General features: G+C 32.2%; 1 protein-coding gene across 1 annotated transcript in view; it reads left to right on the forward strand.

Moving 5' to 3' along the window:
- The first annotated feature begins 1632 nt into the window (after nt 1–1632).
- Nucleotides 1633–27004, forward strand: part of LOC111415304 (leucine rich repeat protein connectin) — a 237763-nt gene continuing 212391 nt past the window's right edge. The window contains exon 1 of the mRNA XM_071199903.1: nt 1633–1892. The gene's annotated coding sequence lies outside the window, so the exon portion shown is untranslated. The remainder of the gene's footprint in view (nt 1893–27004) is intronic.

Consider the following 27004-nt stretch of genomic DNA (forward strand, 5'->3'; position numbering starts at 1 on the left):
GGAAGCCGCTTGAGGATAAGACCGTCCCGCCGTATATTTTATAGTTAATAACGTCATTTATATTCAGTACAAATAATATTGGACCCGATACTGTTTCCCGGTGTCGCCTTCTTCCTCTATTTTTAAACTTCCTAATACAGTTGTTCTCTCATGGATGGCGTAAGGTTATAACCGTACATAACTTTTGATTAAATTTAAAACTGTTTTGTTCACTCGTTCGCGTTTCGTATACTTTACCTAATATTAATATCAAGAGTGCATTAAATTTTTTTATGAAGTAAAGCAGCTTTTTTTTCTTAATATCTTAATTATAATTTATAAAAGCTTAAAAGGTTTAAAAAGGCTCCTTGATGTCGGGGTTTATACCAAAACTTAACCTGCATTTTCATGATAATATTAATGTATTCGCCGGATTAGGTGAATAGGAGAAAAATCGCACGCGATCGATCTATAATCGCAAAAGTTAGATTTACATTGAGAATAATCCTTATTAACCTTTTTTATACCATGAGGTCATTGGAAATTCGAAATTTAAAATTTTTGTTGCCTCACTTATTATTTTATAGACTGGAACTAATAAGTGACTTATAATTTTGTTGTCTATAATTTGCAGACTGCTCACAGGAGGCGAAACTTTTCTAAAAAGAACCAACAGGAAGAACGGATGAAATCTCGGATCGACCACAACAACACATATTTTTCCATCCGTGAAGCACTACGCATTATTAATGTATATATAACTAATAATATAATGGATAATAAATAAAATTGGAAAACTAAAAAAAGTTACAAAGGACGAGAATTTCTGAAGCAGTTAGGAAAAGAATCGATTGGTACTAGAAAAGGTGGAGAAGAAGATTCGATGTCGCAAGAGTGCTCTCATAAAAACGGAAGCTTTAAAGGAAAAAGATGTGAGAATTGCCAATTTTGTAAGTATTTGTGAATAGCTGTAAATTAAATATTCATTAAAATTCAATATTATTTACAGAATAATATGGAGTTGGATTATTGGTTAAAAAAATTTGGTGTTAAAGGATAAAAAAAATTGAAATAATTTTAAAAAGTAAGTAATTAAATAAAACTACACTATAACCATCTAGATTGCAGGTTTTAATGAAACCTCCATGCAATAAACCATCCTTTACATCCTGCAGAATTACCCTATTAGCATACACTGGTAATTCCCAAGATTATATAAAGGCAACCCTTCATAGCTTCAACCCATTAAATACATTTTAAATACATAGTAGTTACTTTGTATAATTCGTTATGGACTTATATGAAATTGTGATAGTCGTATCATCTATAAAAAGCTGCAGTAGCTAAACTATACCTTTAGGTTCGTTGTGGAGGTGGGTGGGTGGTAATAAACTTGTTAAGTAATTTTTAACAGTTTTATCCGTCCTTTAAAAAGGCGTAGAACTCCTCCTGTCCCCTTTTTTATTGCATTTTTTCACGTCACGCTATTTTTTAATATTGGCCATTAAAAGGCGTAAAAAAAGCGCTGGCGGCTCGCAAACGAGGGCGTATCAAACGGCGACGGTAGCATCTCAGGTACGCGAGCGCCACCCGTTCGGCGACGCTTCGAACTTCGCCCCGGCTTCAGTAAGCGCTCAGTAGCTGCGTGCAGCCTGCAGAGGGCGCTTCGACTAGGACCTTCGTCGCCGCGCCAAAAACATCAGTTCAACGCGAGTTCGTCACGACGCGAAGGACGACTACAACGCCGACCGCAAAGTTTTGTGAACTTCCGGTTCCGGGTGACTTTGGCGACCCAACGCCTCACTGTTTTTGCTACTGTAGTGCTTTTGTTTTTGGTGCTCACGAAATTTCTGTGTTTCCGCTCGAAATATTTGTGCCATCGTAATTGCGTCGGATTTTGGGGTTAGCACAAAGTGAGTATTAAAGTTTTTTTTTTGCGGTTTTACTTTTTTCTACTTATACAATATATTATACATTATAAATTCATTTATTTTTAATATTTTTGCATAAAATGCATTAATAATTTTTTTATTCATTAAATGTATCAGTTGTAGACAGTTTTTAATCTATTTTAAATATTTCATGCGCTCAAATATGTATATATACATACACATACAGATATTTTTAATTCATGGAAATGTATTTTTTTGTTTCAAATTCATTTTTTTTATCAAGCTTTACTTTTGTGTAAACAAAATTTGTTATTCATTATACATTATATATTAATTGTGAATACTCATTTATACCTATACGGGTATTATATATATATATATATATATATGTGTTGTTGTGGTAGATCCGAGATTTCATACGTTCTTCCTGTTGGTTCCCTTTATAAAGGAGCACACGTTTCGTCAAGATCTCACCTAACATCTTCAACAATTATAATAATATATATATAATTGTATAGATTATTTTATATTCTCGTTTTTACTGTTACAAATCATAAAATATTATAATTTCAAACAAGTATAGAAGTAATTGTTTGGTACAATGACCCGTTAAACGGAGTTGCGGGTCGTTTTTCACACGCGTTTGCCACCAATTAGTTGGAGTCGCCGTCGTGTCCGGCCGTTCACCATTCGCGACTATTAAATTATATTTAGCGATGAACAACAACCATCTGGAGCTGGTGGCCGGCGCAACACTCGTTGTCCGCTAGTTGTCATCATCGAATATTTACAGTTATGCCTCGTAAATTTCAATTTGCCCTCTTGTCGGCTACTCGCGTTTCTAGTTGGATTAAACAGACTGGGTGGTAAAGTAGCTGTTGGCTACCGCGTATGTTTCGCCGCTACTTCTATTCTCTACTAGCACCCAATGGGCTATAAATTTTACTTACTCTTCACACAAGAGACAGTAATGTCAGCTGAATATTATCAAATCTTGTGGAAAGTATGTTCCTTGCAAAGTGGTGCTTTCATCATATATATCGATCTTATAAATCTATTTAATCTCCCATCTTGTATATATTAATACTTACCATCTTTGATGCAGATAAATTTTATCACAGCATTCTTCGAGATGTATTGAACCATCGATCAATGATTACCGCAGTACTAATACAAACTAAATTGAGAGTGCTATTTTCGTAGCGGGAAATAATACTGGTGTCAGTAAAAAATTCTTCAAATAACATCAATAAATATACAGTTACTCATTATGAGATCAACTTACTCTTCACACAAGAAGTCATTTGAATATTACCAAATCTTGTGGAAAGTATGTTCATTGCAAAGCATACCGATCATATAAAACTGTTTAATCTCCCTTCTTGTATTTATTAACACCAACTATCTTTGATGCAGATAAATTGTATCATATAGAATTCTTCGTGATGTATTGAACCATCGATCAATGATTACCGCAGTACTAATACAAACTAAATTGAGAGTGCTATTTTCGTAGCGGGAAATAATACTGGTGTCAGTAAAAAATTCTTCAAATAGCATCAATAATCATACAGTTACTCATTATGAGATCAACTTACTCTTCACACAAGAAGTAGTGCTTATCATTTGAATATTACCAAATGTTGTGGGCAGTATGTTAATTGCAAAGTATACCCATCATATAAAACTATTTAATCTCACATCTTGTATTTATTAATACCAACCATCTTTGATGCAATTAAATTTTGTCATATAGAATTCTTCGAGATGTATTGAACCATCGTTCAATGATTACCGCAATACTAATACAAACAAAATTGAGAGTACTATTTTCGTAGCGGGAAATAATACTGGTGTCAGTAAAAAAATTTTCAAATAGCATCAATAATCATACAGTTACTCATTATAAAATCAACTTACTCTTCACACAAGAAGCTGTGCTTGTCATTTTAATATTACCAAATCTTCTGGAAAGTATATTCATTGCAACAAAGCATACCGATCATATAAAACTATTTAATCTCCCTCTTTGTATTTATTTGAAAGATCGATCAATGTTTGCCGCAGAACTAATATACTTATTGAAAAACAAAATGGTCTTTTTATATCTAATTAAATGTTTAAAATTATATTTGGTTGTTTGCAAAGAGAGATGTTATATTCCATTCAGGTCAATTTCATCGTGTTGAATACCTCGTTTAACTAGAATTGCCGCTCTACAAGCAGCTGTTGCAGAAATTTAATCTTTTCTGTATGCATTGTATCCTGCAATATTACATCTTTCCACTTGTTTTAAATGAGTTTCAATAATACAAGGAATTTGAAATAGAAATATGTTATTTGTTACCCTTATCTGGAATTTTGGCAGAAATTTACCTTGATTATATCGAAAATAATTATATAATATCTAATAATAATCGTTACAACAATAATATCATAAAATGGAAAAGATATGTAGATGACATCTTTATAATATGGGAAATTAACAATGCATAATAATATTCATAAAAATTTAAAGTTCACGGTGGAAAAAGAAATCAATAAGGAACTACACTTTTTAGACCTACCTAATGAAGATGATAAATTGAAATATGATATATTTAGAAAACAAACAACAGTTCCTACAATTATTTTTGAAGATTCTGCATATCTTTTTTCTCAAAAAATAGCAAGTTTCCGTTATTTAATTAATAGAGCCCCATTGTGAAAAGAAAATCGTGTTAAAGAACTCAATTATATCTATTGCTTAGCTAAACAAAATGGTTTTTCAAACAATATAATTAACAACCTTTTAAATAAGATTACAATAACCAAGGATGTTTTATATACTAAACCCTTAAAGAATAACATTTACAAACCTATTTCTTTTAACGAAATTTAATGCTAAATCTTTTCTAAACTTGTTATCAAATCGTCATTTAAAAAATAATAAAAATAATCTCCAAGATTCTGGAGTTTATAAAGTTAATTGTAAAGAATGCAATAGTTTATATATTGGGCAAGTTTTTATATCAATTAACTGGTCATATTATCGACTTCGATAACACGAAATGGGAACGAGAAAGGGTTTAAACTTGATTTTTTGGAAATATTTGAAATCGATAAACATAGGAGAAATAAAAGAATAAATCTTCTCAACGATCAAGTTTCGGGTTTTGCCGTGCGTCTTTTAAGAGAAGGTTTGACGTTTCGGAAGCCATGTTGCAACCTTCTTCAGAAACTGGTTCGAAGTCTTCTTTCTGAAGAATTTTTCTTCATTTATGACGTAAGTTATAAAATTTTTATAACGTACTTAGATTTTGATGTGATTTTCTTTTTTATTTTTCGCTTGCAAAGATTTTGGCTGATGATGACCTTTATGTGTCGAAACCGGTTCCAATAAATATTTAAAATATAAGCAAGTAATAAGTTTTTTATATTTTTATATGTATATATGTTACAGTCAAAGTAATGAATCCAGATATTATATATACTATCCAGCCATTATTTATAATAGTTGGAGTTGTGTATTTTTCTTATCATCGTGTGAATTAAATAAATTAAAAAACGGCACTTGAACGATGACATTTATTGTAAAAAGTTTAGTTTTCTACCGGTTTCGACTGTGCAACAGTCATCCTCAGGAAATTCATCACTTTGCGTTATATTTGAGAGATCTCCTTATTAGGTTTTCCTGTTAGCTTATCTACAATTTCATTTTGCAAATCAGCGTTTGAAATTATAGTATCGCTTGCGATTTCTTCCTCTTCATTAATCACAGGGTCGGTAATATTGGGCTCGGCTTCCCTCTCCTCATGCAACTGGTTTTGGTCTTTATTTAATATAGATTCTAGCTCTTCTTCTGTTGATAGTTCAACTAGCACCTCTTTAGGAAGACTATTTAATCCGACTTTAGCTGATGTACTAACTGATGTAACTTTGAACAGCTGTTATGAATAATGTCTGGATAAAGTGATTAATTTATCACATTGTTTAGACAATTTCGTTATTATATATAATGACCAGTCATTATGTATAATAGCAATTTAATCACAATGACTGTAACATATATACATATACATTTTCCCATATATAACTTGCAACATGGATTCATACAATCAAAGAAATATGTTAGTTTCAATTCAATTAGCTTAAAACAAAATTTTAAAATTGACGCGTTTTCATATCGTTTAAAATAAAGTGGAACATGTATAGAATTTATATTTTAATATTAAAAAAAAGCTTGTTTAGAATTCTATGCGTCAGAGTATATAACTGAACATTTGTACTCTTCACATACCCCGATGTGGGTGAGAGTTCCATTTTGCAGCTCACGTCACGACATAAAAGTTATGGAAATTTGACATTCATGTATTCCATGCGTACAGGAATCATTTGCAAAGTATATTACTCGCATATTCCGAGTATTCCGGAGGGGCATCGATCTTTGTCTGTTGGATGAAGACTCGGTTGCGACAGATGCGTCCCCGTTAATAGTAACATTAGGCCACCGCGATGAGATACCCACACAAACACGTATACAGGGCAGGTTGTCTCTAAAAGAGATCAATCATCTTTGATCTCTGGGACGTACTTTTATTTGCGGCCTGAGGTTTCGCTGGGTCGATGAATTTTTCATAATGCTGGCCCACATAGCAGAGCTATGGAATATAGAGAGAAAAGGGCTGCGGCGGGCGCGTTAGCGTTCAAGGGATATGATTTATTGGAAATCGGGCACGCTTCTCAAAATCGTTCAATTTGCAGCGAGCGGTTTTTGCGGATATCAATCTCCCTGTAATATTTACAACCGCAACGCGGTTTTTAATGTTTCCATTTTTACCCTGCGGTGTTTATTTTCACCGGTTACGATTTGTTTTTAAACCACTATCTCGCAAGAAAAATGATATTATTTTGAAAATATCGATGCACGAACAAAACTATGAATAACAATGCGATGTACATTAATATATCGGTACGCATGAATTCGTGTATTGTTATTTTAAAACGGGCTTTGTTTTTTTTGTGTTTTATTTGATGGATTTGCGCCGTATCTCAGTTGGGAACAATGTCGACAGTGAGTAATCTACCATAACCGCCGTGTTACACGGGTATGAACTAAAACTAATATCAATTATTTACGGACAACATGTAACGTACGGCTTCGGTTGGTGCTCCTTAATTATAGCAGCTCGTTTGTATTGCTGTTGGAGTCGTTGCATATCCCCCATCTCTCCACTAAAGTACATAGAGCGCTAATTGAAACTTGGGGGTTTTTTACGTAACTTTAAAGTTTCCGAAACTAGAAACTGCTTGCATAACTAATGGTTTTTCGTTAACTAATTAAAAAAGCATGTGTTTGTGTCAGTTGGTGATGAACTAGTTTAATAGATAAAGTTTTGACTTTTCTCAAATCCCAAAAGTATTGATTCTCTATGAAGGGAACAAATAAATCATCATGGAATCTTTATCCTCGGGCATTTTCTTTCTGGAGACTTTGGCACCATTTCAAATGATGTCCATTCATATCTATCCCTTTTAAGATAATACTTCTTTAAGTAAGTATCAAAATTTATTTTTTATTTTGAACTTTTATTTCTATCAAATTTTTTTTAGTTCTTAATGGAGAAGATGGAAACTTTCGTTAGAAATTAGTAGTACCCATTAACCTAATAGATTGGCCCCGCGTTGAGCAAATTCCTTAGTCGAGGTTCGTCCTATAACGAGCCTTATGAAAAATGCATTGGCTAGAGAACACCTTGAACTGCGCCGGGGGGAAAAGTGCGCTATTTTCGGAGATCAAAGCTGATTGATCTCTTACAGGGACACCGCATCAATTTCAAGTAGATAGCGGATAGTCCCTAATACACCTATTAATACTCCGGAATTTGTCAGACCGTATCTTTCAGACAAAGATCAATATCCTTTCGTTGGAAAATATACTCTTCACCAAATGACTTGGATGTATCAGACGGAATATATGAATATAATCTATCGAGAAGGATTCGCATATTGCGAGATGAAAAATGAATCCAACATCCGAGTAGTATTTTTAAAATATAAATAAAGCTTTGAACGCAAAGAACTGCATTGCATTGAAGCCGAATGGGTCTTTTATATTTTATTTTAGATATTCTTATTACTTTATTCATTATAAATATTAAAATTGATTCTAGATTTAATCGTATAATGTGTATTTTGAAAATATCACATAGTTTGTTGCATAAACAGGAAAAAGAAAATATTTACAATAGCCCTACAATAAACATATTCGAAGCACAGCACACCATGTAAACGTTAGATAAACCTAACTCATTGTGTAAACTACTCGTTATTATTTTTTCCAATTTATCTATTATTAATAGACTACCGAACAAAGGGTTTTAAATATTTTATCCGAAAAATTTTATTTTTCACGTGCAAACATCAATACTCAACAGAATAAATGAACAATTATTGTTTATTATTCATGCTAAAGTGCACTCAAGTTTTTTTTCGACTGATCGCTCGTATAAATACATAATTCGTTTGTTCGGTAAATTTATGATACAGAATTCGCCACCAACATACAAATTTATTTCAACTTTTGTTATTAAATATTTTCGACCACGATACGTATTGTTGATAAATCAGTTTGGTTAAAAACACTATACGGTCGTATTGTTCGGATATAAATGGGGACCGAGTCATTTCGGAATAACCAGGGTCCCTATTATACCGATTCTATGTGATTTTCCGGATCAAACAGATTTTACTTTAAAACAGAATTTTTATTACGAATAGTGGCGGTACGATCGGAAACAAAACTCCACGAGCACAAAACAAAATGCTCTCTCTCCAAACCGAACGGTTATTTCCATTACAGTTGAATTATTTTATATTGATATAGGGTTTTTGATTTACTTAGTTTTAGTTTTTTTTGTGTGAGTTAGAATATTATTTTCGTTTAGTATATAAATTTATTTTGCTTGTTAAGCTTTTTTTATTTTTATTAAAAATATTTATATTTAGTTAATGGAACTATTGATTAAGATCGATTTTATTGTTACTTGTTGTTACGTATCGACAAATCTTCCAACTTGGGATACCCCCAACGTATCTTTGGCTCAGAGTTCAAACGTTCGAGCATCTTACGAGAGTGCTAACAAATAATGAAGCATTTAAGACCTACTTTTAACTCTAAGAACATCTTTATTCCAAGCGCGCAGAGATAGAAACGTTTCAAGCAACTTTTGAAAATCTTGAAGAATCATTGCAAATCTATGAGAATCCTTCAAATATCAGAAATTAGTTGTAAAATCTTTAATAAATTCTTGATGTATTTAGAAAGTCTTAAAAATCTGTGAAGGACGTCAGAAAATGCTTTAGGAACATATGAAAGTTACAAGCATCTTAAAAATCTAAATCAATCCTTGATAATCATGCAAGAAAATGTAAGTGTATTGAAGATTTTCTGGAAATTATCGTGTATTCTTCAGATGTTGTCAAAATTCTTAAGAATATTAGGGATCTGAGACAACATTTGGAAATCGGTAAAAATCTGAAAAATTCGTGGAAATTTGTTGGAAATCTTTTAAAAATCTTGGAAATCCTTTAGCATATATTGCCTAAAATACGGTGAGGTTTTGCAAATCCAAATCCATCAGCATTTACTGCCTAGAAACTTTTAGGCAGTCTTTAAAAACCTAAAAAATGCTTGGAAATACCTCAATTCCTCAGAAAATACATAGATAACTACTTTTGCTATTAACTTACATTTAAGGTAGAACCCAGAAATGATAAGATATTTTAGACAACTTTTGAAATTGGTGAGAATTTGCGGAAGATGTATGGAATTATACTGTAAATTTTTTAAAAAACTTGGGAATCCTCTGGAAGTTCTTTTTTATACACGCAAAGTTTTTGTAAATCCAAATTCGTTACCAATAAACTTCAGAATCTCTTAGGTAGCCCTTAAAACCTTCAAAATGCTTGAAAATATCTTAATTCCTCAGGAAATGCTTAGAAATCTGTTAGAAATTCTTAGACAGCTGTTACAATATTCTTCTGAACGCTTGAAAATATCTTAATTTCTTAGATAATGTTTTGGTATCTATTGGCAATCTTCCAGAAATTCTAGGAAACACACTTACTTATCATGTGGATCCAAGAAGTAATAAAATATCTTAGACAGCTGTTAGAAATCAGTTAGAATCCGCGGAAAATGCATGGAATTCTGTTGGAAATCTTTTAAAAAACTAGGATACTGTCCAGATGTTCTTTTTAATACACGCAAAGTTTTTGTAAAACCAAATTCGTTACTAATAAAGTCCAAAACCTCTTAGGCAGTTCTTAAAACCTTTAAAACCCATCAAAATGCTTCAAAATATCTCAATTCCTCAGGAAATAAGATATTTATGGAGATAAAATCCATAAATAATAAGATATCTTAGCTTTGGAAATCAGTCAAAATCTGCAGGATGCATAGAAATCTGTTGGAAATCTTTTAGGAGACTTGGAAGTTCTCGAGAATTTATTTTTTAATACGTAGAAAGTTTTTGGCAATGCAGAGCCGTCACCAACAAATTCCAGAAATTCTTAGGCAACCTTTACAAACTTTAAATATTCTTCTGAATGCTTGAAAATATCTTAATTTCTTAGATAATGTTTTGGTATTTATTGGCAATCTTCTAGAAATGCTAGGAAACACACTTATTTATCATGTGGATCCAAGAAGTAATAAGATATCTTAGACAGCTGTTAGAAATCAGTTAGAATCCGCGGAAATGCATGGAATTCTGTTGGAAATCTTTTAAAAAACTTGGATACTCTCCAGATGTTCTTTTTAATACACGCAAAGTTTTTGTAAATCCAAATTCGTTACTAATAAACTCCAGAAACTCTTATGCAGCCCTTAAAACCTTCAAAATCCATCAAAATGCTTCAAAATATCTCAATTCCTCAGGAAATAATATATTTATGGAGATAAAATCCATAAATAATAAGATATCTTAGCTTTGGCAATCAGTCAAAATCTGCTGGGTGCATGGAAATCTGTTGGAAATCTTTTAGGAGACTTGGAAGTTCTCGAGAATTTATTTTTTAATATGTAGAAAGTTTTTGGCAATGCAAATCCGTCACCAACAAATTCCAGAAATTAATAAGCAGCCTTTACAAACCTTAAATATTCTTCTGAATGCTTGAAAATATCTTAATTTCATACATAATGTTTTGGTATGTATTGGAAATTTTTCAGAAATTCTTGGAAACACACTTACATCTAAGTAGAACGCAGAAATGATCAGATATCTTAGATAACTGTTAGAAATCAGCGAGAATCTGTGGAAAATGTATGGAATTCTGTTGTAAATCTTTAAAAAAACTTGGATATCCTTCAGATGTTCTTTTTCATACAAGCAAAGTTTTTGTAAATCTAAATTCGTTACTAATAAACTCCAGAAACTCTTAGGCAGTTCTTAAAACCTTCAAAATCCATCAAAATGCTTGAAAATATCTCGATTCCTCAGAAAATACTTATAAATCGAATGGTAATCTTCTAAAAATTCTTGGAAACACACATTTCAGATAAAATCCAGAAATAATAAGATATCTTAGGTAAGCTATGGAAATCAGTCAAAATCTGCTGGATGCATGGAAATCTGTTGGAAATCTTTTAGGGGACTTGGAAGTTCTCGAGAATTTATTTTTTAATACGCAGAAAGTTTTTGGCAATGCAGATTCGTCATCAACAAATTCCAGAAATTCTTAGGCAGTCTTTACAAACTTTAAATATTCCTCTAAACGCCTGAAAATATCTTAATTTATTAAATAATATTTTGGTATGTATTGGAAATTTTTCCAGAAATTCTTGGAAACACACTTACATCTAAGTAGAACGCTGAAATGATCAGCTATCTTAGATAACTGTTAGAAATCAGCGAGAATCTGCGGAAAATGTATTGAATTCTGTTGGAAATCTTTAAAAAAACTTGGAAACCCTTCAGACGTTCTTTTTCAGGCACGCAAAGTTTTTGTAAATCCAAATCTGTTACTAATAAATTCCAGAAATTTTTATGCAGCCCTTTATACCTTCAAAATCCATCAAACTGCTTGAAAATATCTCAATTCCTCAGGAAATACTTAGAAATCTGTTGCTAATCTTCTAAAAATTCAGGGAAACAGACATTTCAGATAAAACCCATAAATAATAAGACATCTTAGATAAGCTTTGCAAATCAGTCAACATCTGCGGGGTGCATGGAAATCTGTTGGAAATCTTTTAGGGGACTTGGATGTTCTCGAGAATTTGTTTTTTAATACACAGAAAGTTTTTGGCAATCCAGATCCATCATCAACAAATTCCAAAAATTCTTGGAAACACACTTACAGCTAAATAGAACGCTGAAATGATCAGATATCTGAGATAACTGTTAGAAATCACCGAAAATCTGCGGGAAATGTATGGAATTCTGTTGGACATCTTTTAAAAAACTTGGAAATCCTCCAGCTGTTCTTTTTTAGACACGCAAAGTTTTTGTAAATCCAAATTCGTTACTAATAAACTCCAGAAACTCTTAGGCAGTTCCTAAAACCATCAAAACCTATCAAAATGCTTGAAAATATCTCAATTCCTCAGGAAATGCTTAGAATTTCAGATAAAATCCAGAAATAATAAGACCTCTTAGATAAGCTTTGGAAATCAGTCAAAATCTGCTGGATGCATGGAAATCTGTTGGAAATCTTTTAGGGGACTTGGAAGTTCTCGAGAGTTTATTTTTTAATACACAGAAAGTTTTTGGCAATCCAGATCCGTCACCAACAAATTCCAGAAATTCATAGGCAGCATTTACAAACCTTCAATATTCTTCCGAATGCTTGAAAATATCTTAATTCCTTATAATAATATTTTTATATGCATTTGAAATTTTCCAGAAATTCTTAGGCAACACTTAAAACGTTCAAAATCCTCCAAAAATTTAGATAGTTTTTTGTAAAAGTTAATATTTAATGTATATTTAGTTATTTGTACTCGAAGGTCGTTAAGTGAACTCTGTAATTTCTTATAAAATGATAAGGCAACAAAACAATTTCCTATACGCTCCTGTTGAATTGCATAATTTCCTCAAGAAACTTTATTCTTCGGTTCAACTTCGGTAGAGGGACGTACAAATTTCGCATTTTCACAAAAGAACATCAAACTGCTGCAATTTCCATCAACTCAAACTTCCTTTTTCCGCCTTTGCGAGTTCATATTTATTTTCGGGGTCCAAACGGCATAGTTGGAATTCGGAAGTTGAAAGTTCGCCGCCCGACAGACGAACATTTTCGGCGTCGCGGCCGAAACTTCCGGACGCAAAGCGAACGGAAACTTCGTCCTGAACTTACGTTTAATTACACAATCAATAGCTATGAGGGGTCTCGAAAGTCCTCCTTCGGACGGTAACGACGTTCTGTCCCTTAATTAAGCTGACCTGCACACCAACGTCGACGTTCAACTTTGCTTATGGTTTTCTAACCCGCTTTTTGTGTTGACAAAACCAACTTTAGTGTACGCAGGTTTGGAACAATATCTGATGGGGCAAAAACTACCTCGAAACTTTGAGAAATTGAAACAATAACGTTTTATCCAACCGCTGAAAGCTTTTTTGCTTAGTTACCTGTACTAAATACGAGAGGGTTTTGCGGGTTTAGTAAACTTTATCATCTATTTTTTGAATCCTGAAAATGCGCTGTTTTGATATGCCCTTAAGCGTATTAAACGTGGGGGTATTTATTTTTATCAAAAAAGTATTATTAAAAAAAATTTGTTTCGCGAATTTAAAACATCTCTTTATTAAAAATTTAAATAAAAAGTTATACGGTTTATAAAAAAAATCGAGTAACATCAAACGGTTGTTTTATTTAAATTGTATCTTTTTACCCTTGGCTGTCTACTCAAAATCAAATACAAGGGGCTCCTCCCAAGGGAAAATTTAATAACTGACTTCTTCATTCTTTATTGCCTCGGGAAATAAGTTTTCCAAGTTTAAGTATTCCGTTCCTAGGTAACTTTGTTGTCTTATACCTCAAAATGTGATGTTATGTAACAAAAAATTACGTCTTTGTTGATGAAATAAAAAAAATTCTAATCAATTGAATGAATTTTGAACATTTGCATACGTCACGTTTTCACACGAAAATGTCGGTTTTATTTCCTGCCGCGGGATGATAAACACGTCGCTCAAACATCCAAATATTGGGAAAGCACTTCCGATGTACCTTCGACATGTCGGGTATCACATTGACCGTAACTTGGTTGCGTCGAATATAAATAGGTTACACCTGTGTGTATGCGTGTAGCCTTTGTTGTATGTGAGTTAAAATAAATAGGTTTTGTTACAAAGATAAACATACTATAATTATTGTAATTAACAGCAATTTTATTTTGGTAATTAACGATTAAATTGGCGATTTGTAATAAATGCCAATAAATAAATGATTCATCATTAATTTTGTGGTTATCAAAAATGAAAAAATTAGGACTTAATTAATTGAAATTGACTCGAAACTAAATATAACTTCTTCTAATTGTAGATTCGGCTGAAGATGACTAACTAAAACTAGTCGAAACCGGTTCCGTTAAAATAAGTTGAATTTTGCAAGATAAGAAGTTATATTTATTTGTTTATTATTTTAATATTTAAACGAAACTTGCAACATGGATATCAACAGTTATAATTTTAAAAAAATCGTGTAAAATCGAATTCTTAAGATATCTTAATGAAACATTCAGCATTGATAGAAGAAAGTACGTGCTTTCGTACCATCAAAACCGTAATTGAGTATCTATATTCGTTCTTGAGATAAAAATCTTTGACCTCAACCCCAAATTTTATGACATTTTGAGGTTAACAATTTTAAAAAATCGTGTAAAATCGAATTCTTAAGATATCTTGATGAAACATTCGACATTTATAGAAGAAAGTGTGTGCTTTCGTATGATAAAAACCGTACTTGACTATTTTTACTCGTACTTGAGATAAACATTTCTGAACTCAACCCCAAATTTTATGGCATTAGAGGTTAACAATTTTTAAAAAATCGTGTAAAATCGAATTCTTAAGATATCTTGATGAAACATTCAACATTTATAGAAGAGAGTATGTACTTTAGCTTGAACAGAACTGAACTTGAAAATCTTTATTCGTTCTTGAGATAAAAATATTTCAACTCAACCCAAATTTTATGATATTGTGAGGTTAACAATTTTTAAAAAATCGTGTAAAATCGAATTCTTTAGATATCTTGATGAAACATTCTACATTTATAGAAGAAAGTACGTGCTTTCGTATCATCAAAACCGTACTTGAGTATCTTTGTTCATCTTTGAGATAAAAATATTTGAACTCAACCCCAAATTTTATGACATTTTGAGATTAACAATTTTTAAAAAATCGTGTAAAATCGAATTCTTAAGATATCTTGATGAAACATTCCACATTTATAGAAGAAAGTACATGCTTTCGCATCATCAAAACCGTACTTGAGTATCTTTATTCGTTTTTGAGATAAAAATATTTCAACTCAACCCAAACTTTATGACATTTTGAGATTAACAATTTTTAAAAAATCGTGTAAAATCGAATTCTTAAGATATCTTGATGAAACATCCACCATTTATAGTAGAGAGTATGTACTTTTGCATCAACAGAACCGTACTTGAAAATCTTTATTCGTTCTTGAGATAAATATATTTCAACTCAACCCAAATTTTATGACATTTTGAGATTAACAATTTTTAAAAAATCGTGTAAAATCGAATTCTTAAGATATCTTGATGAAACTTTCGACATTTATAAAAGAAAGTGTGTGCTTTCGTATGACCAAAACCGTACTTGACTATCTTTATTCGTACTTGAGATAAACATTTTTGAACTCAACCCAAAATTTTATGACATTATGAGGTTAATAATTTTTAAAAAATCGTGTAAATTCGAATTCTTAAGATATCTTGATGAAACATTCGACATTTATAGAAGAAAGTACGTGCTTTCGTATCATCAAAACCGTACTGAAGTATCTTTGTTCGTTTTTGAGATAAAAATATTTGAACTCAACCCCAAATTTTATGACATTGTGAAGTTAGCAATATTAAAAAAATCGTGTAAAATCGAATTCTTAAGATATCTTGATGAAACATTCCACATTTATAGAAGAAAGTACATGCTTTCGCATCATCCAAACCGTACTTGAGTATCTTTATTCGTTTTTGAGATAAAAATATTTGAACTCACCCAAGATTTTATGATTATGAGGTTGCCAATTTTTTACAATCATTTCCAAAAAATCGTGTAAAATCGAATTCTTAAGATATCTTGATGAAACATTCAACATTTGTAGTAGAGAGTATGTACTTTTGCATGAATAGAACCATATTTGAAAATCTTTATTCGTTCTTGAGATAAAAATATTTCAACTCAACCCAAATTTTATGACATTATGAGGTGAACAATTTTTTAAAAATCGTATAAAATCGAATTCTTAAGATATCTTGATGAAACGTTCAACATTTATAGAAAAGAGTATGTACTTTAGCTTGAACAAAACCGAATTTGAAAATCTTTATTCGTTCTTGAGATAAAAATATTTCAACTCAACCCAAATTTTATGATATTGTGAGGTTAACAATTTTTAAAAAATCGTGTAAAATCGAATTCTTAAGATATCTTGATGAAATATTCAACATTTATACTAGAGAGTCTGTACTTTTGCAAGATCAGAACCGTACTTGAAAATCTTTAATCGTTCTTGAGATAAAAATGTTTGAACGCAACCCCAAATTGTATGACATTATTAGGTTAACAATTTTTACTATCATTTTTAAAAAATCGTGTAAAATCGAATTCTTAAGATATCTTGATATTTATAGAAGAAAGTGTGCACTTTCGTATGATCAAAAAGGTACTTGAGTATCTTTATTTGTTTTTGAGATAAAGATTTTTGAACTCAACCCCAAATTTTATGACATTATGAGGTTAGGAATTTTAAAAAAATCGTGTAAAATCGAATTCTTAAGATATCTTCATGAAACATCCACCATTTATAGTAGAGAGTATGTTCTTTTGCATGAACAGAATCGTACTTGAAAATCTTTATTCGTTCTTGAGATAAAAATATTTCAATTCAACCTAAATTTTATGACATTTTGAGATTAACAATTTTTAAAAAATCGTGTAAAATCGAATTCTTATGATATCTTGTTGAAACATTCAACATTTATAGTAGAGAGTATGTACTTTTGCATGAACAGAACCGGACTTGAAAATCTTTATTCGTTCTTGAGATGAAAATGTTTGAACTCAACCCTAAATTATTTGACATTATGAGGTTAGCAATTTTTAAAAAATCGTGTAAAATCGAATTCTTAAGATATCTTCATGAAACATCCACCATTTATAGTAGAGAGTATGTTCTTTTGCATGAACAGAACCGTACTTGAAAATCTTTATTCGTTCTTGAGATAAAAATATTTCAACTCAACCCAAATTTTATGACATTTCGAGGTTAACAATTTTTTAAAAATCGTGTAAAATCGAATTCTTAAGATATCATGATGAAACATTCAACATTTATAGTAGAGAGTATGTACTTTTGCATGAACAGAACCGGACTTGAAAATCTTTATTCGTTCTTGAGATAAAAGTGTTTGATCGCAACCCCAAATTATATGACATAATGAGGTTAATAATTTTTAAAAAATCGTGTAAAATCGAATTCTTAAGATATCTTCATGAAACATCCACCATTTATAGTAGAGAGTATGTACTTTTGCATGAACAGAACCGTACTTGAAAATCTTTATTCGTTCTTGAGATAAAAATATTTCATCTGAATCCAAATTTTATGACATTATGAGGTTAACAATTTTTTAAAAATCGTGTAAAATTGAATTCTTAAGATATCTTGATGAAACATTCAACATTTATAGTAGACAATATGTACTTTTGCATGAACAGAACCGTACTTGAAAATCTTTATTCGTTCTTGAGATAAAAATGTTTGAACTCAACCCCAAATTATTTCACATTATGAGGTTAGCAATTTTTAAAAAATCGTGTAAAGTCGAATTCTTAAGATATCTTCATGAAACATCTACCATTTATAGTAAAGAGTATGTACTTTCGCATGAACAGAACCGTACTTGAAAATCTTTATTCGTTCTTGAGATAAAAATATTTCAACTCAACCCAAATTTTATGACATTTCGAGGTTAACAATAAAAATCGTATAAAATCGAATTCTTAAGATATCTTGATGAAACATCCACCATTTATAGTAGACAGTATGTACTTTTGCATGAACATAACCGGACTTGAAAATCTTTATTCGTTCTTGAGATAAAAATGTTTGAACGCAACCCCAAATTATTTGACATAATGAGGTTAACAATTTTTAAAATATCGTGTAAAATCGAATTCTTAAGATATCTTGATGAAACATTCAACATTTATAGTAGACAATATGTACTTTTGCATGAACAGAACCGTACTTGAAAATCTTTATTCGTTCTTGAGATAAAAATGTTTGAACTCAACCCCAAATTATTTCACATTATGAGGTTAGCAATTTTTAAAAAATCGTGTAAAGTCGAATTCTTAAGATATCTTCATGAAACATCTACCATTTATAGTAGAGAGTATGTACTTTCGCATGAACAGAACCGTACTTGAAAATCTTTATTCGTTCTTGAGATAAAAATATTTCAACTCAACCCAAATTTTATGACATTTCGAGGTTAACAATAAAAATCGTATAAAATCGAATTCTTAAGATATCTTGATGAAACATCCACCATTTATAGTAGACAGTATGTACTTTTGCATGAACATAACCGGACTTGAAAATCTTTATTCGTTCTTGAGATAAAAATGTTTGAACGCAACCCCAAATTATTTGACATAATGAGGTTAACAATTTTTAAAATATCGTGTAAAATCGAATTCTTAAGATATCTTGATGAAACATTCAACATTTATTGAAGAGAGTAATTAATTTTGTGGTTATCAAAAAAAAGAAAAACAATTGGTAGTTAATTAATTGAAATTATCTCGAAACGAGAGGTTTGATTAAAAGTTGTTTAAAGGTTTTAAATTTTACTGGGTTCCTTTTCTTTTTGTTGGTGAAGATGTCGTCTATACCCAGATAATTTAATTTAGCCGCGCCCTTTTACGAAATAAAGTCCCGGAAAAGTGGCGACAGATTTTTTTGTCGGCTCCGGCAATAATTCGATTCAATGACGAAAATGGCCTTTCCGGGAAATATTCCCATTCGCTGGGGCCGCAAGTTTATTCGTTTTTCTCGACCTTCCAATTTTCTTAAGAACTCCGAATGTTCTCTTTTATGGGCCACCTTTTTACTGTACAATAAAAATGGATCTATCAAAAAAGAATATCTATTTCTTTCTTTATTTTATTTTGTTATTTTTTACCATTTAACACACGATTTTATTTAGTTACTTTTTGCGCTGTATCAATTTTAAAGGAAATGTGATCCCCAAGTTTCCCAAGAGCTCAACTTAAACCATTCGTTTTATTATTCAATAGAGATGTGACGCTTCTCGTAGCCACTTCACGTCTTTTGAAGGACGATCGGAGACACTTTCAAACAGCGGAACCTCGAAATGGTTTTTCGAAAGTTTATCCTAGTTAGCTTAAGAGTTGCTTTTGGGATACGAGTGCGAATATATCGTTAAAATTAATATGAACTGCGTTTTGTATGAAGAAAGGGAGTGTCGCATGTTTGCCGAGAGCTTAATAAATTACTATTTTAGTTAAAACCCCCCTCGTGAAGAACGAAGTTTTGAACTTTAAGCTTATTCGGCGGGATTAATATTCAAATGGCCAAAGTTGAAAATAATTATATAATGTTCCTCTGTGCTGGATTTATATTTGAATTAATATTTTAATTTATTTTAAAAAAATACCTTTTTTTTACAATGAAGTGTTTGTTTTTTCTCGTTATATAGATTTTAATCGAGATTTGCAATAGAATGGGATTTAAATTTTGTTCGATGGGACAATGGAAAATGGGAAAAATTTTGGCAATCTGCGTGCCGGACACAAATTTTATTGTTGATTTTTGTTTACAGCATTAGAGTGAGCGTTTCGTCAGAACTTTCGAATTTATAACCGCCGGCCAAAATCCATTTCGCGTTCGTGCATTTTCGATCCTTTTTTCGTTCGTCAAATACAAAAGATTGATTTATCAGGAAGGAGAATTTCAACAAAAGCCACCCGGCGCGATTTTTACGTGATTTTCGAACGGGAAATGGTCGTTTCCGACAATTTTGCCTATAACGGCGTAATGGTTTATGGCGACCAATGCGGGGTCCATCAAACCATTCACCATAAATCGATAACGGTTCGATCTCCCGTTCAGCCGTGAGCAATGCATTGCCGATTGATATCACTAAACACCCCGACGCTATACTCGCTAATCTCGTACTGATTAACCTGAATTAACTGAACGTTCGTGTCCTGTGTATTCACTACCTATCAGTAGTTCTGGTGATGTTTACTCAAGCTAAAGGTATAATTGTTCTAATGAATCCATAATCGCAGAGGATTCTGCAGAAAGGCTACCTTTATTCATACATTTATTTATTTATTTAGTAATTGATGATGAACTCGATTGTGCCAAGATAATTATATAGATTTATCAGATTGTTAGAGGTTTCAAATCGCAGTAGAAATCAATAGATTCGCATTGCTGTGAGTTTAGGTGATTCCGTGTGAGTTTTCGGGATGAGTTTCTGGTAAAGACCATTCACGACATCCTTGACTCCATCTTTGAGCAAGATATCCTGGGTGTCTTACTTCATACTCCTAATTGATTCTACAAAATGTATGAAATCTCTGACATATAATTCTCTTTTACCTGTAAAAGGAATATTTCAAAATTGACGTTTTTGGACATCAAAATCGATGATAACTCAAAAACTAAGAATGATGAGATAAAACTTTATTAACAAAAATTGCTGATAATTAACTCTAGAAGTTATGATCCTTAATCGATTTTATCTCAACACTCTTAGTTTTTACATTATAAAGCATGCCTGTTTATAATTTCAGAATTGATGTTTTTGGACATCAAAATCGATATAACTCAAAAACTAAGCATGTTGAGATAAAACTTTATTAACAAAAATTGCTGGTAATGAACTCTAGAAGTTATGTTCCTTAACCGGTTTTACCTCAACACTGTTAGTTTTTACATTATAAAGCATGCATGTTTATAATTTCAGAATTGATGCTTTTGGACACCAAAATCGATGATAACTCAAAAACTAAGCATGATGAGATAAAACTTTATTAACAAAAATTGCTGATAATTAACTCTAGAAGTTATGATCCTTAATCGATTTTATCTCAACACTCTTAGTTTTTACATTATAAAGCATAGATGTTCATAATTTCAGAATTGATGTTTTTGGACACCAAAATCGATGATAACTCAAAAACTAAGAATGATGAGATAAAACTTTATTAACAAAAATTGTTGGTGATGAACTCTAGAAGTTATGATCCTTACTTGGTTTTATCTTAACACTCTTAGTTTTTACATTATAAAGCATAGATGTTCATAATTTCAGAATTGATTGTTTTGGACATCAAAATCGATGATAACTCAAAAACAAAGAATGATGAGATAAAACTTTATTAACAAAAATTGCTGGTAATGATCTCTAGTAGTTATGATCCTTAACCGGTTTTATCTCAACACTGTTAGTTTTTACATTATAAAGCATGCATGTTTATAATTTCAGAATTGATGTTTTTGGACAACAAAATCGATGATAACTCAAAAATTAAGAATGATGAGATAAAACTTTATTAACAAAAATTGCTGGTAATGAACTTTAGAAGTTATGATCCTTAATCGGTTTTATCTCAACACTGTTAGTTTTTACATTATAAAGCATGGATGTTTGTAATTTCAGAATTGATGGTTTTGAACAACAAAATCGATGATAACTCAAAAATTAAGAATGATGAGATAAAACTTTATTAACAAAAATTGTTGGTAATGAACTCTAGAAGTTATGATCCTTAATCAGTTTTATCTCAACACTCTTAGTTTGCACATTATAAAGCATAGATGTTTTTAATTTCAGAATTGATGTTTTTGGACATCAAAATCGATGATAACTCAAAAACTAAGAATGATGAGATGAAACTTTATTAACAAAAATTGTTGGTAATGAACTCTAGAAGTTATGATCCTTAATCGGTTTTATCTCAACACTCTTAGTTTGTACATTATAAAGCATGCATGTTTATAATTTCAGAATTGATGTTTTTGGACATCAAAATCGATATAACTCAAAAACTAAGCATGTTGAGATAAAACTTTATTAACAAAAATTGCTGGTAATGAACTCTAGAAGTTATGATCCTTAATCAGTTTTATCTCAACACTGTTAGTTTTTACATTATAAAGCATAGATGTTTATAATTTCAGAATTGATGTTTTTGGACATCAAAATCGATGATAACTCAAAAACTAAGAATGATGAGATAAAACTGTATTAACAAAAATTGTTGGTAATGAACTCTAGAAGTTATGATCCTTAATCAGTTTTATCTCAACACTGTTAGTTTTTACATTATAAAGCATGCATGTTTATAATTTCAGAATTGATGTTTTTGGACATCAAAATCGATATAACTCAAAAACTAAGCATGTTGAGATAAAACTTTATTAACAAAAAATGCTGGTAATGAACTCTAGAAGTTATGTTCCTTAACCGGTTTTATCTCAACACTCTTAGTTTTTACATTATAAAGCATGCATGTTTATAATTTCAGAATTGACGTTTTTGGGCATCAAAATCGATGATTGCTCAAAAACTAAGAATGATGAGATAAAACTTTATTAACAAAAATTGTTCGTAATGATCTCTAGAAGTTATGATCCTTAATCGGTTTTATCTCAACACTCTTAGTTTGTACATTATAAAGCATGCATGTTTATAATTTCAGAATTGATGTTTTTGGACATCAAAATCGATATAACTCAAAAACTAAGCATGTTGAGATAAAACTTTATTAACAAAAATTGCTGGTAATGAACTCTAGAAGTTATGTTCCTTAACCGGTTTTATCTCAACACTGTTAGTTTTTACATTATAAAGCATGCATGTTTATAATTTCAGAATTGATGTTTTTGGACACCAAAATCGATGATAACTCAAAAACTAAGAATGATGAGATAAAACTTTATTAACAAAAATTGCTGGTAATGATCTCTAGAAGTTATGATCCTTAACCGGTTTTAGCTCAACACTGTTAGTTTTTACATTATAAAGCATGCATGTTTATAATTTCAGAATTGATGCTTTTGGACACCAAAATCGATGATAACTCAAAAACTAAGCATGATGAGATAAAACTTTATTAACAAAAAATGCTGGTAATGAACTCTAGAAGTTATGTTCCTTAACCGGTTTTATCTCAACACTCTTAGTTTTTACATTATAAAGCATAGATGTTTATAATTTCAGAATTGATGTTTTTGGACATCAAAATCGATGATAACTCAAAAACTAAGAATGATGAGATAAAACTTTATTAACAAAAATTGTTGGTAATGAACTCTAGAACTTATGATCCTTAATCAATTTTATCTCGACACTCTTAGTTTGTACATTATAAAGCATAGATGTTTGTAATTTCAGAATTGATGTTTTTGGACATCAAAATCGATGATAACTCAAAAACTAAGAATGATGAGATAAAACTTTATTGTCAAAAATTGTTGGTAATGAACTCTAGAAGTTATGATCCTTAATCAGTTTTATCTCAACACTCTTAGTTTGTACATTATAAAGCATAGATGTTTGTAATTTCAGAATTGATGTTTTTGGACATCAAAATCGATGATAACTCAAAAACTAAGAATGATGAGATAAAACTTTATTAACAAAAATTGTTAGTGATGAAGTCTAGAAGTTATGACCCTTAACCGATTTTATTCCAACACAATTAATTTTTACATTATGAAACATACAGTGTGTTAATTAATTATCGTACCCGACGTCATCATTGCAAGTATGCAACCAATATCACAGCATTGGTGTTGCAATACACGATTTACGTATTTACCGTAGATGTCGGAAATTTCTAAATTGACGTTTTTGGATTATGTAGTTATTAACCAAGATAAATTAACTATAGCTGTGATAATACTATATACATTTTTATGGATTAAGTTTTATGTAAATTTCTAATATTTATGACTTAAAGTTGAAAATGATTCTAATCGAATTTGTACACATTAAATAGTGTTACTTCTTAGCTAGGGCAATAAAGGACTTGAAACAACTCTAAATTTGTTCTGGTCGGAGGCAAAGCTTCGGGTTCAAAATTGAAACACCAAGGCTAAACTCGCCGAAAATTAAAGGCGCTTAGGGAGGCTGCAGCCCGAAACACCCCATCGTAAAAGTTTAAGTGCCGCAGTAAATTTAAAACTTCGTCAAGATATTGGCCCGATTCTTATCCGGAGCGGTGCGGGCCCGCGTTCAGACCGTGAAAGACCGAATAAAAGTAAGTTGAGAAGCAACGAAAATAACCGCGCGCTGCACGATCGCGTTGTTTGGCGAGGCGCGGCGGATAGACTTGTTCGGCAAAACACTTTATTACGCAAGACGTACGCAGTAAACGGTTTTATGGGTCCTTAACTTTAATTGGCTTTCCTTGGTTCCGTATTTGGTGATGCTAGTTAACGCAAAAGCTTCGTTTTGAGGTATTTTAAAACGCAAACAGTTGTTTACTTTTAACTAACACTTGATTAGTTAATAAACAATTCGGGGTTTCACATCAATACCATTACAGTTAACAAGTTTATTTCTTTGTTTGGAGTAGATTCGAATGCAAATTCGTGTTTGGGAAAATGTAATTTCGTCCAGATTATTTTGGTTTTCAGCTTTGATTTTGATGTTTCTGGAATTCACCTCACAAAGTAGGTTCAATCGATAATCTCGGTGGGTGCATTATGACATCCGGCGGGCAACGGCACAACGCGATCATCAATCAAAACTTGAAATTAATTCGGAATTCGCGCGTTGGGTACCAAGCACGACAGATTGAACAGGGGCTATGGCCGATGTCTTCGTCTGGTTGCATCTGTCCGGCGATCTCCAGTCTTGGGCACCAAGGGACGTGGCCCAGAATTAGCAATCGGATTCAATTAAGGAATGCCAGCACTAGGTCACGAGCCGTCCAACGTAGCCGACGCCCAAATAGCGGTCCGCACTTAATTACGAATCTCGAGGGTTGTTGATTCCGGCGCCGCCGCCGAAATTGCAAATCGAATACGTGTACGCCGTTTTATTTGCGAGAACCCCGTTCCTCTCCGCCAACGTTGCCGCCGCCGCATTACGCGAATGGCCGCTTTAATTAATGTTTATCCGCCGATTAAAACGGCCGGCCTGGCAGCGTAGCGAGTTTTACGGCTTTTTAAATTGCACTTTTATCTTGCCCGAATTATCTTCATGATTGGAGATGTGATGTGGATTTCAGGATTAAAAAATACATCACGATTCCTTTACATCCATCATTTTTGAAAGGTTAATCAAAACATGATGTTCACTAAAACTGTTGATCTTTTTTTTTTGAAATTTCCTAATAATAGAAACATTTTTAATTGGTAGTAAAAAACTAATGTTCCATAAAAATAACTGAAACTCATCACTTATATTACCATAAAAACGAATAGAGTAGTTTGTTAACTGGCTAGATGAACTAGTTTTGCCACCGAGCTCTCCCGCGCATTTGAATCCCAGGACGGCGGTGGAATAAAAATTGAGTTATACTTCGAGTTATGACAGGCCAACTCTGATGATAACCAAAAACCCTCCGCAACAAAAAAAACAACAAAATAAATATACTGGAAGCCATCGAAAAGTTTAGCAATTAACAACTCGAAATGGACATTGGCCAAAAATCAAAACAAATAATTTATTACAAATATAAAATTTATATTTATAGCTAAGTTGTTTAATTTTAAAAGTAAAAAATGGTTTCTAAAAATCCCATTATAAAGGAGGAAACTACAGTATATTATGCAGTCGACCCATAAAAGGTTCCCAGAGAAGAAATCATTTGTGAAGTGGAAGCAGCTATTTGCAGAAGACCTGCAGTGAAAGCAGAAGAAATTAGACAAGACGTAGCGAGAGTGCTTAAAACTGCAAAGCCACCAAAATCAAATATAACAATAAACGAAAGAAACACACACATCATCGTCCTACCAGCAGATAAAGGGATTGCGACCTTTATGGTCAGAAAAGAATACGACAACGAGATGACCACCCTTTTGGACTCAACCACCTATAAAAAAACGGACTCAACGGAGAAAATAGAAAGGAAGAATTGTTAAAATCTACAAGAATCCCAGCAGAACAACAGAGAAGCTTATTTCTGCAGGCTCCAGTACCTCCAAGGATACATGGATTACCTAAAATCCATAAACTAGATGTCCCACTATACCCTATTGTCAGTGCTATAAATTCAAAATCATAGTCAGAAATTCAACACATTTTATAGAATCAATCGAGAATGTTGGTGGTGGGAGGTAGAAAGGTGTATATGTTAGCATACGCGGATGACATCGCGGTGGAGATGAAGGATATGATAAAGCCCTATAATATGATAAAGTGAATGTGGGGTTGGGTTGGGTTGGGTCAAAAAGAACAGAAAACTGGAGATGGGAGGGAAAGGAGATCGAGCAGGTTAGGGAGTATACTTACTTGGGGTATGTGTTTAAGGAGGATAACAGGGAGGGGTCGCATGTGATAGCTATGGCAAAAAAGGCGAATAAGGTGATGGGACAAGTACGGGGTTGGGGGAAGAGAGTCTTTGGAAGGAATGTGACAGCGAGGAAGATTATGTTTGGAGGTCTGGTTAGCAGTGTGATGATGTATGGGGCAGAGGTATGGGGATGGAGGGAGCAGGGAATGAAGCTAGATATTGAAGATAGGTGCTTGGGGTGGCGAGAGAAACACCGGGGTGTATAGTGAGGGAAGAGGTAAAGGTGGATAAGGTCAGAGTGGAGGCGGGCAGGAGGGCAGTGAAATATGAAGAAAGAATATGGGGGCCAAACTGCGGGATCTTGGAGGAGTGTTGGAGGGAAATTAGAGAAGG

This window comes from Onthophagus taurus, chromosome 11, assembly GCF_036711975.1.
Source record: "Onthophagus taurus isolate NC chromosome 11, IU_Otau_3.0, whole genome shotgun sequence".
Classification (NCBI taxonomy): domain Eukaryota; kingdom Metazoa; phylum Arthropoda; class Insecta; order Coleoptera; family Scarabaeidae; genus Onthophagus; species Onthophagus taurus.